We start from the raw sequence: 13,598 nt of genomic DNA on the forward strand, positions 1-13,598 counted from the left end.
CTAAAACTGGCTATTTGGCCAGTCCACAGAGTTCATGAATCACTATGTAAGATCTATTTCTGTCCTATTTCACTACCCTCCCACAATGCGACTTGTACTGCTTCATATCAGCATGATCCTAAATCCAGAATACTCCACTCTCAAATGATCATGCAGATAATCGAAAGCATGCTCATATTCAAATGTTTAGAGGACTACCAAAATGAAAGCATGCTATTAGAAAGAAATGTTGTGGACACATATGGACCTAGGAATGTGCAGAAACAACCCGGTACCTCAATTTCAAAAGCATCACATTAATTAGTTTGCCAGGTTTTGTATTTCAATCAACTTGTGAAAGAAACAAGCATTTGTGACATAATAGCAACTGCTAACTGACAGTAGTGCCTGGTTAGGGCACTGTCATTCCCTCCCTTAATTTTAAGGGTGTTATTTGCAAGTCCAATCAAGCTCTGAAGAGCACGGGATTAGGGGCACCCCCCCCAACCACACAGCCAAAAATCTGTGTATAACTTTTGACTCCCCCAAAACTTAACTACTAATAGCCTACTGTTGACTGGAAGACTTATTGATGACATAGTCAATTAACACAAATTTTGTATGTTATTTTGTATTATATACTGTATTCTTACAATAAACTAAGCTAGAGAAAAGAAAATGGTATGAAGAAAATCATAAGGAAAGTATATTTATAGTTCTGTACAGCAGTTACTGAAAAAGATCTGCATATAAATGGACCCATGCTGTTCAAACCCATGCTGTTCAAAGGTCGACTGTATTATCCAGAAAGTGAAGCCAGAGAAGAAGAAAGTGTTAAAAATGTGAGAACATTTTTTAAAATGTTTTCCCAGAAATTAAGGACCTGCCTTCTAGACTTAAAGGGTTTACCAAGTCCCCTTGCACACACTCATCCCTACACATCATCATAAGAATACAGAACAACAGATAAAGCAAAGATTGTACATCTCAAGAGGAAAACAAACTCCCATACACAGGTGCACAGGACCGAATATCAGAATGTCTTTAGACTTCTTAACAGCAACATTAGAAGAGAGAATTCTAGAGCACAACATCTTTAAGAATTTGAGGAAAAAAAGTTTCCAAACCAAAATTATACTCCCATTCAAAATAGTAGCCAAAATAATGGTAAAATCAAGACCTTTTTATACAAAGAAGTCTCTGCTTCAAATTCTGTGTCTCCCTCTCTCTCTGCTCCTCCCCCGCTCATGCTCTGTCTCTCTCTCCTTCAAAAAAAAAAAAATTATACAAAGAGGTCTCCAAAAACATACCTCCCATGAGACAATTTTGCAGAAAGCTCCCACAGGATATGCTCTAGCAAAGCAATGATGCACACAGTAAAAGTGGAATTGAGGGCCCAGGAGATGATATGCACACACGCGCGCACACACACACACACACACACACACAAAGTTAAAGACTCAGAATGACTCCTGTGTACCAAGCAGTTAGTCTTGATTGCATAAGGATGAATCAAACCAAATTTTGAGTACTGTCATTACCAAGAGACCTACTACTACCATTGTTCAAAAGATCCTGAGCTCATTTTGTCTGGAAAAAAAAAAAAAAAGGTCGACTTTATTAAATGATAAGGAGTTGTGTGACAAATAATTAGAGCAGTCTGTTTGTCTCCTAAATATGTTCATTCCTTTTCGGGGGGCTTTGACTAGCACTGCAGGTAGTAAGTTAAATAGAAACATAACCCTCATATCCTCTAGGAACATGGTATAGTATAATTCATACATCTTGGTTTGCCTGGGACAGTCCCATTAATACCTATTGTCCTGATTTCAGACCATCTGTTCAGCATCTGTCCTAGCTTTTTCATTTTTAATGGATTTCTGCTAATAGTTACATTAAACTAAACCAGGAGAGGCTTGGTAGACCTTTGTTTAGTATGTAAAGATTCTGCCATGGTCTTGGCTGACAGTGTGTGACTCTCATGTGCAGTATCGGTCAAGGCCCACTTAGGAGACATAGCTACCTCCATTATTTGAACAGGGGAATCAGTATACAGAATTGCTCATTAAGCAAAGGAGTGAAATGGGATCCAGGAGAGCAGAAGCAGGCAGTGCAAAGGGCCAGCTGCTACCTCAGGGCTGAGAAGAGTGGACAATGAAACACAACGAAAGGACCAACGACCTGGGAGAACCCTACTGAGGTCCAGAGCTCTTTGAAGAGGGGGTGACTGCCACAGGAACACAAAGCCAGCCACCGGCCAGAGGGCATGGGTCAGAGCTGGTCCAGAGACGCTGTTGCTGGTGGGAGAAGCTGGTCTGTAGAAGCAAAATGCCAGGATGGGATACAGTTGCCTGGGTTGCAGGTTTAATGACTGCAGAATGGGGTTGTGGGCTTTGTGACTGCAGAAAGGCCACTGCACAGGGAAAGCATGGGAATGCAGGTAGAAACGGTCACTGTGGGTTGCTGGCCCCTGCACTGAATAACCATAGGAGGACCAGCATCTGGGAGGGAAATCAGGGCCTTCCACTGCTGTCTCCTCGAACTGTCTCTCCAGCGCACCCTACTGACGAATCCAACATTGTACCTGCTGGTGAAGTAGTAATACTGATTCAGTGAACAGTGGAGATAGAGCAGAGAGTAAATTGGTAACTGACGCAGCAATTCATAGAGTTCGCACTACTCACTATAACCTGAGGTTAAATCTAAAAGGCAACTAGTGAATTTCTTTTTTCTTGACCCTTTCCAAGCCCTCCCTTTTTTCAAGCACATCATTCAGGCAGACCTCACTTTACTGCGCTTCGTTTTATCACACTGTGCTTTACTGAGCTTTGCAGATACTGTTTTTGTTTTAAACAGATTGAAGGCCTGTGGCAACCCTGCATCAAGCAAGTCTATTGATACCATTTTTCCAACAGAATTTGCTTACTTTGTGTCTGTGTCTCACATTTTGGTAATCCTTGCAATATTTCAAACTTTGTCATTACATTGGTAATGATGATCTATGACCAGTGATCTTTTTTTAAAACTTTTTTTGATGTTTATTTAGTTTTGAGAGGGAGAGAGACAGAGTGTGAGCAGGGGAGGGGCAGAGAGAAAGGGAGACACAGAATCCAAAGCAGGCTCCAGGCTCCGAGCTGTCAGCACAGAGCCCAACATGGGACTCGAACTCCCAAACTGTGAGATCATGACCTGAGCCAAAGTTGGACACTTAACCGACTGAGCCACACAGGCACCCCTAGAACCAATGATCTTTGATGTTATATTGTAATTGTTGGGGGTGCCACCAGCCATGCCCATATAAGATGGAGAGCTTAACTGATAAATATTGTTGTGCTCTGACTGCTTCACTGACTGGCCATTCCTCCATGTCTCTCCCTTCTCGGGACTTCCTACTCCTTGAGACACAACAATATTGAAAATATTGAAATTAATCACTGTTCAATGGAAAGGAAGAGTTACACATGTCTCACTTTAAATCAAATCTAGAAATGATTACAAGAACGAGCAAAGCATGTCAAAAACCACGACAGGCCTCTTGTGGCAAACAGCCAAGCTGTACACACAAAGGGAAAACTCTTGAAGGAAATTAAAAGTGCCAAAGCAGGGAGCACATGAATGATAAAAAAGTGAAACTCCCCTACTGCTGATATGGGGAAAGCTTCAGTGGTCTGGATAGAAGATGAAACCATCCACAACCTCCCCTGAAGCCAAAGCCTAATCCAGAGCAAGGCCCTGACTCTCTTCAGTTCTATGAAGGTTGAGAGAGGTGAGGAAGCTGCAGAAGAAAATTCTGAAGCTAGATGGGGCTGGTTCATGAGGTTTTCAGCAAGAAGCCATCTCCGTAACATCAAAGTGCAAGGCAAAGCAGCAAGTGCTGCAAACTATCCAGAAGATCTAGCTAAGGTCATTAACGAAGGCAGCTGCACAACGTATTTTCAATGTAAACAAAACAGACTTCTATTGGAAGAAGATGCCATCTAAAACTTGCATAGCTAGAGAAGAAAAGTTAATGCCAGCCTTCAAAGCTTCAAAGGTCAGCTAACATTCTTGTTAGGGGCTTTGCAGTTTGTGACTTGAAGTTGAAGCCAATATTCATTCGCCATCCAGAAATCCTAGGACCCTTAAGAATTATGTTAAGTCTACTCTGCCTGTGCTCTAGAACAACAAAGCTTGGATTACAGCATATCTGTTGATAATGTGGTTTACTGAATATTTAAAGGCCACTGTTGAGACCCACTGCTCAAAAGAAAGGATTCAAAATATTCCTGCTCGTTGACAATGCACCTGGTCAACCAAGAGCTCCAACAGAAATGTACAAGATGAATATTGTTTTCACACTTGCTAATACAACATCTATTCTAAGCCTATGGATCAAGGTGTCATTTCAACTTTCAAGTCTTATTATCTAAGAAACACATTTTGTAAGGCTAGAGGTGCCATAGAGCATGACTGCTCTGATGGATCTGGGCAAAGTCAACTGAAAAACCTCTGGAACAGATTCACCAAACGGCATTCAAAACATTCCCGATTTATGGGAAAAGGTCAAAATATCAACATAAGCAGGAGTCTGGAAGAAGTTGATTCCCACCCTCATGGATGACTTTGAGGGGTTCAGGACTTCAGTGGAGGACGTAACTGAAGGGGGGGCAGAAACTGCGAGAGAACTAGAAGTGGAGCCTGAGGATGTGACTGAACTGCTGTCATCTCATGATCAAACTTGAACGGATGAGAAGCTGCTTCTTACAGAGAAGCAAAGAAAGTGGTTTCCTGAGATGGAAGCTTCTGGTGACGATGCTGTGAAGATTGTTGACGTGACAGCACAAGATTTAGAATATTACATAACTTAGGTGATAAAGCAGCGGCAGAATTTGAGAAGATGGTCTCCAATTCTGAAAGTTCTTCTATGAGTAAAATGCTATCAAAGAGCATTGTATGCTACAAAGAAATTGCTCAGGACAAGAAGAGTCAATCAATGCAGCAAACTTCATTGTTAAGTTATAGCCACAGCACCCCAACCTTCAGCAACCACCACCCTGATCCATCAACTGTCATGAACAAGAAGGCGAGACCCTCCATCAGCAAAAAGATTACTCACTAGGGGCACCTGGGTGGCTCAGTCAGTTAAGCATCCGATTTTGGCTTGGGTCATGATCTCATGGTTTCTGAGTTCAAGCCCCGCATCTGGCTCTGTGTTGACGGCTCAGAGCCTGGAGCCTCTTTCGGGTTGTCTCCCTCTCTCTCTGCCCCTCCCCCACTCATGTTGTCTCTATCTCTCATAAATAAATAAACTTAAAAATTAAAAAAAAAATATTACTCACTAAAAGCTCAGATGATGGTTAGCATTTTTAGCAACAAAGTATTTTTAAATTATGTACATTTTTTAGATATAATGCTATTACTACACACTTAATAGACTATAGTATAAACATATCTTTTATATGCACTGGGAAATTAAAAATTCATTTGACTTGCTTTATTGCAATATTTGCTTTAGTATGGTGGTCTGGAATCCAAACCTCAAGATCTCCGAGGTATGCCTATATAAGGAACTACCGTACTGATAAAACCACAGCATATCTGTTGGCAAGGTGGTATGCTTGGTCATAGCAGCTAGGTACAGGTAAGTCATTCTGGTCTCCAGCGTCAGTGGGAAAAGTATTTGGTACTTCTTTCCTCATCTGCCACTTGGTTGTGCCATGGTTCATACAAGGCATATGAGAGGCCACCATATGGCAAGTCAGTTGGAAACATGGAAAATTATAGTGTAGACATATGTAAAATATGTACAGGGAAATAGAGGCTGGCCAATCCAGTTATGATGTATTATAGAAAATCTGGTTATAGAGATTATAGAAAAAAAAGTCTAAGCTCTCTGGCAACAGTGACTTTATCATTCATTATTGAGTGAAAACCTACAGACATTTTTTGTGTGGTTGTACTTCTTTTTTTTTTAATTTTTTAAAATATTTATTTTTGAGAGAGAGAGACACAGAGTGCAAGTGGGGGAGGGGCAGAGAGAGAGGGAGGCACAGAATCTGAAACCGGCTCCAGGCGCTAAGATGTCAGCACAGAGCCCAACACAGGGCTCGAACCCATAAATGGTGAGATCACACCTGAAACGAAGTTGGACACTTAACCGACTGAGCCACCCAGGCGCCCCATACTTCTTTATTTTGCAATAAATCATTTCAGCAAGTGGTGGGCTCAAAAATTAAGTACTGTGTTTGCTTATCTCAAGAAACAGAGTGTGTAATGTGCACAGATTGGTGTGTACCACCCACCATAGTGGGTAGCACAGCGAGATCCCCAACCATGTGAAGACCAAGATACTATCCAAAAGAAAATACCAGCGCTGGGTGGCTCAGCTGGTTAAGCATCCAACTCTTGGTTTTAGCTCAGGTCATCATCTTACAGTTCATAAGTTGAAGCCCCACATCAGGCTCCACACGCCTGCTCGGGATTCTCTGTTCCTTTCTCTCTCCCCCTCCCCCACCTGTGCGCATGTTCTCTCTTGCGCGCGCACTCTCTCTCTCTCTCTCACTCAAAGAAAATACCAGCATTTCCTTCAAAAGGCAGTAGTTAATTTAAGAAAATTCTACCCACAGATGACAATCTAATAAGTGGAGCTCGGGGGGGGGGGGGGTGGGTGATTGTACATGTGACTTTGTTAAAGCAGACTTTTCATTTGATCAAATGACTGTTACTCTAAGTTAGTTTCTGCCATTTTCAAAAGGTAAACCAATATGTGAAAGTGTTAGCTCCAGTACCAGAAGACAAATTACATATTTTGAAAGCCAGTTTCATCAAGGCTTCAAATAAAAAAGCAGTTTAAGTTTTTCATTTCATTCATCGATAGAATCAAAGTTAAGCTTTTGGGAGTTGTGTCTCCCAGAGGTGAAATATGTAATACTCTGTGAATAAATGCTGTTATTAACTTAGTTAAAATGTGTACCAGTGAAGATTTTTGTAATGGCGATATGAATCAAATTTTGATGGAACATACCCTGTGCAAAAACAATATTCTTACTAAATTAAAAACCTGTGGAGAAGAAATGACTTGGAGCTGGTTATAATATACACACCGATCAGACTGCGATAACAAGTTGCAATATTCTTCCAAGAAACATAGTATGTAGTTGTGAAAACTTAAAAATATTTTTTATATCATCACAACCACAAACTATTTGTGATGAAGCTGCTGATGAAGACAATACACACGTCAACGTGGAAGTACATGCTTTTCCTCTTTGGCATCTAGTACATGCTTTTCCTCTTTGGCGTCTATCAGCAGATGGAATATAGTTACATGTGCTTTATGGAAGAATCATCTTAAATTAGCCTAAATGTCCAATGATGATATTAACCTTTGAAGTGAGTCTCCTAAATGTCACGTGCATTTTGTTCAAAATCAATTAGAAATGTTTAATCAAAGTATTCACAGTGGAGTCTTTAAAATAAAATTTTGATGATATGGAAATTGTCAAACACAAAATTCAAAGTTGTACCTACAAGAACACGCAGAAAGTGACAAAATAACCTGAGCTCAACTGTATACAGGACTGAATTCTGAAAGTCTATAACTGAATTTTGGAATATCCTGGCTGCAGGGGGGGAGGGAAGAATCTTTAGATAGAGTTTCTATTTTTAATTGGATAAATGTATACTCTATATAAGAATCCAATGAAACTGGGTCCAAAAGTTTGTAGCATATAAATTTGTTGAAAACTTGAAAAGAATTATATAGACAAATCATTTGATAAGTTTTGTCCTATAAAAATATTCAGAAAAGAAATACATGTTGTGTGCAGGCAAAACGACCGCACATATGGAAATATTCCCACTGAAATATTTACACATTTACACATTTTGTCAACGCAAAATGAACAAAATCTTTTAGAATTTCTAAAAAAAGAAAAGGATGAGAGCTTTATTTCAGCTCAAGGAAGGACGACTATTGGGGATACTAGATCTTCACGAAGAGAGTGCTGCAGGGAGGCCATGTGCAATACAGAGTTATGTATGTTTTTTGTTGCATCAAGAGTTACAAATCATCATAACAGAAGACATTACAGAAAATAACAAACTTTCTCTTATGCTTTTAGCATGTGCAAGGTTCAGGCTTCCAGGTATAGATGGGAATTTAGGGAGACTTTTGCTCTTACTTTTAGTTTGAAATGTCTCTTCTAGGTTATTTGCTAAGGAAGCAGATGTACAATGTGTGCTGGGGCAGAAAGAGAGCTCATGTTCTGGTTTGGTGAAGTCATTCTGACCTTGGTAAAAGTTCAAGTAGAGCTTCCCTGGGAGCCCAGGAGCAGGGCCCACAAACTTATTAAAGGTTGAAAATTTGCTTTATCAATTTTAATATGAAAAAAATAGAACTGCGAAGATCCTTATTTTTCACAATTTGCTCTAAACTTACCTAGGTCCCTCAGCACCTGAAAAAAGAGTGTTTTCTCAGTTAAAAAAAAAAATGCTGTAATCTACAGCAGTTCTGGTTACATAATTTGCAGGATCCAGTGCAAAATGAAAATGAAGGACGCTCTGATCAAAACTTGGAGATTCAAGATGATAGTAAGAAAGCATTAAACCAAGTGTGGCCCTTCTGACAAGGGCTCAGAGTGGCTGTAAAGGCCACGTGCCTATGAAGCCAAGAGGCCGTCAACAGACCAGAGTCGATTGACGATGACAGTAATTTCAAATTTGCTAATAATACAATGGATGAAAAATTGTCAAAAATTTCTAATAAGATCATATTGAAAAATAAATGTTTGAGAAATATACCAGTGACATTTCAGCAGATTCGGCTAAGAAGCAAAATATAGGTAGCAAGAATACTCTATTTATTTTTTAAACATTTAGATAATCAGTATATTTTTTAAATTTTGCTTTATGTTTTTAATTTATGCTACTTAATTTATAATCTTTTGAAAAAAATATATTTCTATTTTTTAATGTTTATTTTATTTTTGACAGAGAGAGAGAGAGAAACAGAACATGAGCAGGGGAGGGCAGAGAGAGAGGGGCACACAAATCCAAAGCAGAGAGAGAGGGAGACACAAAATCTGTCTGTCAGCACAGAGCCTGATTCTTTCCTTTCTTTCCTTCTTTCATTCATTCATTCTTTTTTTTTTTTAGAGAGAGGGAGAGATGCACAAGTGAGCAAGAGGCAAGAGGGGGTGGAGGGGGAGAGAGAGAGTGAGAGAGAGAAGTGGGGCTCACCCGATGCGGGACTTGAACTCATGAACCCTAAGATCATGACCTGAGCAGAAACCAAGAGTCGCATGCTCAACTGACTAAGCCACCCAGGCGCCCATGATTTCACACTTTAATATTTCACGTTATACAGATGTGTATATGTGTTACAAAGGCTTTAGATACTAAAAGAATAATTCTAGGTTTTCAGAAAAATATGTGAATGGTTCTCTAATTTGATTTCAGCTGTGTGTTGATCTATTTCTTCTAAGAATAGGGGAGGAAAAGGAAATGTTACTTCTAAAAAAGAATATTTTTAAGTTAGCTACAAGCTCACAGAGAAGTTCTGACACCTACTTTCAGCATTCATTTCCCTTTGCAGCCCACTACTTTTTAGGAGAGTTACATGTATGCCTGTGAATTTCAAGAAAACTGTAATATAATTGCCCTTGGCATTCTAAGAAAGTATCTAAATGACTGTAAAAAGAGAGGGTTTTTAATGAGATTTGGAACACTTTTCTAACCTTGAGAAGAAAACTTATCTAAAGTTTTATCTACATATTAAAATAATAACAGCAATATATAAGTGGCATTTATCTCAAAAGAGAGCAATGGAAATTAAGTTGGTGTATGTAAAGGGCTCTGCATTTGCTCTAGCTTATCAAAAAACAACTATCAATAAATGGGTCTATTATTGTATCAATTAGCCACTGTCTTCCACTGTCTTCTCCTGTAAGGTTAGATAGCTATTTCTGCATCTGCTATTAAAATTTTTCTCCTTTGTTCTAAGAATGAGACACAGATGATGTTAATTTTATCACGTTGCATTGACTGGATTCCTGGGATAAATTCAACTTTTCCATACTATCCTTATATTATCAAGGCTGTGCTAGCCATGTGCAATGAGTCATTTTTTTGTTTTGTTCTATTTTGTTTTGTTTGATTCTCAGCATATTTTGGCTAATATTGATTTGTGTCTTGATTGCTACATATAGTTTCGCAGGTTCCATCTGACTGCAAGGCTTGCCCTGTTTACCAAGATCCAAACTGTCGCAGCAAGGAAGTGAATAAAAACATGGCCTCAGTACATTCACAAAATAGTTGGGCCTTAACTGATGATTCCATTCTCCTTTCCTCAGACCATGTATGAAAGCTTCAGAAAGATTAATATGAAGTCAAAGTATTTTATTGAAATAAAGATACTGAAATGCATCCAAGGACAGGCATCTCTCCTGGCTCTGGCCACCATCTGCATGGCCACTGTAGGCCAACTGGCCAAATTCAGACAGGACTATTCCAACCACAACTGTGCCTGCACTGATACTTTAACACTGAGTAGTTTGAAAGAATGAACTGATATAAGAACTTGAGGAGGAAAGAGAATAAGATAGGAGAAATGTGAGAGAACATCCTTGCAGGTATTTATGACGACTTCAAAGGAAAGAACATCCCCAACAAAATATTAGCAGAATGAATTCAACAGTACATTAAAGGATCATACACCACAATCATGCGGGGTTTATTCCAGGAATGCAACATCCAGAAATCAATCAACGTGATACATCACATTAACACAACGAAGGATAAAAATCATATACTCAATCCAATAGATGCAGAAAAAGCATTTGACAAAATTCAACATCCATTCATGACAAGTGTTCCTCAACAAAGCAGGTGTGATGGGAACACATCTCAACATAATAAAGGCCATATATGACAAGCCCACAGCTAAAATCATACTCATTGGTGACAAACTGAAAGATTTTTCTCTAACATCAGATGTCAACTGTCAGCACTTGTATTCAACATAGTACTGGAAGTGCCAGCCAAAGCAACTAGGCAGGTAAAATTGTCTCTATTTACAGATGATATGATATCATATATATATATATATATATATATATACACACACACACACACACACACATACACACACACATACATATATAACCCTGAGGAGTCTACACACACACACAAAAAGAACTGTTACAAATGGCAAACAGATTCAGCAAAGTTGCAGGATGTAAAATCAATATACAAAAATCAGTTCTGTTTCTATACACTAATAACAAATGATCAGAAAGAGAAATTAAGAAAACAATCCTATTACAATTGCACCAAAAAGAATAAAATACCTAGGTATAAATTTAGCCAAGGAGGTGAAAGACCTGTACACTGAAATCTATAAGCCATTGATGAAATAAATTGAAGACACATAAATAAAATGACATTCTGTGCTCATGGGTTGGAAGAATTAATACTGTTAAAATAGCCATGCTACTCAAAGCAATATACAGATTCAATGTAACCCCTATCAAAATCCTGGGGAAATGTTTTGGAGAAATAGAACAAACAATCCTATGATGTGTGTGGAACCACAGAAGACCCCAAAGAGTCGAAGCTATTTTGAGAAGAACGGAGCTGGTGGCATCACACTTCCTAATTTCAAACTATATTACAAAGCTATAGTAATCAAACTGTATGGTATTGGGTCTGAAAACAAAACCAGACACAGATTAAAGATAGATTAACAGAAGATTAACATGGATATTAACAGAAACAAGCCCACATATGTATGGTCAATTAATTCACAACAAAGAATCCCAGACTACACAACAGGGAAAGAACAGTCTCTTCAGTAGTGTTGGGAAAACACAGCCACATGCAATGAATGATTCTGGACCGCTATCTTACACTATACACAAAAATTAACTCAAAATAAGTTAAAGATTTAAACGTAAGATCTGAAACCATAAAACTCCTAAAAGAAAACATGAGGGGGGGGGTGAGCTCCTTGACATTGGTCTTGGCAATGATTTTTTTGTATATGACATCAAAAGCAAAGACAACAAAAGCAGAAACAAGTGGTACTACTTCAAACTAAAAAGTTTCCATACCATGATGGTAAAGGAAACCATCACCAAAAATGGTCTCCTATGGAATGGTATGAAAAGGTACGACAAGGTAACCTATAAAATGGGAGAAAATATTTGCAAATCATACATCTAAGAAGAACTCATATCTATATATCTATCTACCTCTATCTACATATAGATATGTTTTATATAGATAGATAGGTAGATAGATAGATAGATATAGGTATATATATGACTCATACAACTCAACAGCAAAACAAACAACCCAATTCAAAACTGGGGAGAGTAACTGAATAGACATTTTGCCAAAGAAGACATCCAGATGGCCAACAGACAACTGAAAAGATGCTCAGCATCACTCATCATCAGTTAAATGCAAATCAGAACAATGAGATAATCAACTCATAACTATTAGAAAGATTATATCAAAAAGATGAGAAATCCCAAGTGTTGGCAAGTATGTACAGAAAAGGGAACCCCTCTGCACTGTTAGTGGAATTGTAAATTGGTGAAACCATATGCTTCAGCAATTACACTTCTGGATACATACCCAAAGGAAATGAATCACTATCTCAAAGAGATATCTGCACCCCCATGTCCACTGTGGCATTATATAAAATAGCCAAGACATGGAAACAACCTAAGTGCCCAATGATGGATAAATGGATAAAGAAAATGTGGTAAACACACACACACACAAACGAATATTATTCAGCCATAAAAAAAGAAGGAAATCCTGCCATTTGTGACAACATGGATGGACCTTTAGGGCATTATGCTAATGAAATAAGAGAAAGACAAATACTATATGATCTCACTTAGAGAATCTAAAACAAGGGGTAAAACCCCCAAATTCATAGATACAGAGAACAGATTGGTGGTTGCCAGAGGTGAGGGCTGGGGCAAAGGTGAGTGAAATGGGTAAAGATGGCCAGACTTCCAGGCATAAACTTCCAGGTATATGAAATAAATCTTGGGCATAGAATGCACAGCATGGTGACTATATTCTTTTTAAAAGGAAAGAACAGACCCCGCACACCCTACAAATTCAATTCCACAATATTTAAATGTAACAAAGCATTTCTTTCCTGTACACAGTTTTTAAATAATTTTTCCTGATTATGTAAGAACACACATTCGTTGTAGAAAAAATTTAAATATGTATGTATATATATACATATATATGTATATAAACACATATTTTGCTTATTATTTTTTGGATATATATCTATATCTATAGATAGGTGATAGATAGATATAGATATAGATATCTATAGAGATAGAGATAGAGATAGAGATAGAGATAGAGATAGAGATAGATATAGATATAGATATAGATATAGATATAGATCTACAATCCTGGAACCTATTTTAAACATGTTAGCGTGTAAATTTCTTGCAGTTCTACTCACCTGAAGCCAACGGGATTTTGGATCTGCTCAAGATGATCCTAACAGCCAGATTCTGGGTCATGCCCACTATGGAACAGATCTTAAGAAACGGCAGTGAAATCCCAGCATGGAAGGGAGCTCAGTAGCGCGCGACCCCACG

General features: G+C 38.5%; 1 protein-coding gene across 1 annotated transcript in view; it reads right to left on the reverse strand.

The window, feature by feature from the left end:
• Positions 1–13,598, reverse strand: part of SERPINB9 (serpin family B member 9) — a 58,934-nt gene extending 45,336 nt beyond the window's left edge. The window contains exon 1 of the mRNA XM_015073568.3: positions 13,460–13,598. The gene's annotated coding sequence lies outside the window, so the exon portion shown is untranslated. The remainder of the gene's footprint in view (positions 1–13,459) is intronic.

Source organism: Acinonyx jubatus, chromosome B2, assembly GCF_027475565.1.
Source record: "Acinonyx jubatus isolate Ajub_Pintada_27869175 chromosome B2, VMU_Ajub_asm_v1.0, whole genome shotgun sequence".
NCBI lineage: Eukaryota > Metazoa > Chordata > Mammalia > Carnivora > Felidae > Acinonyx > Acinonyx jubatus.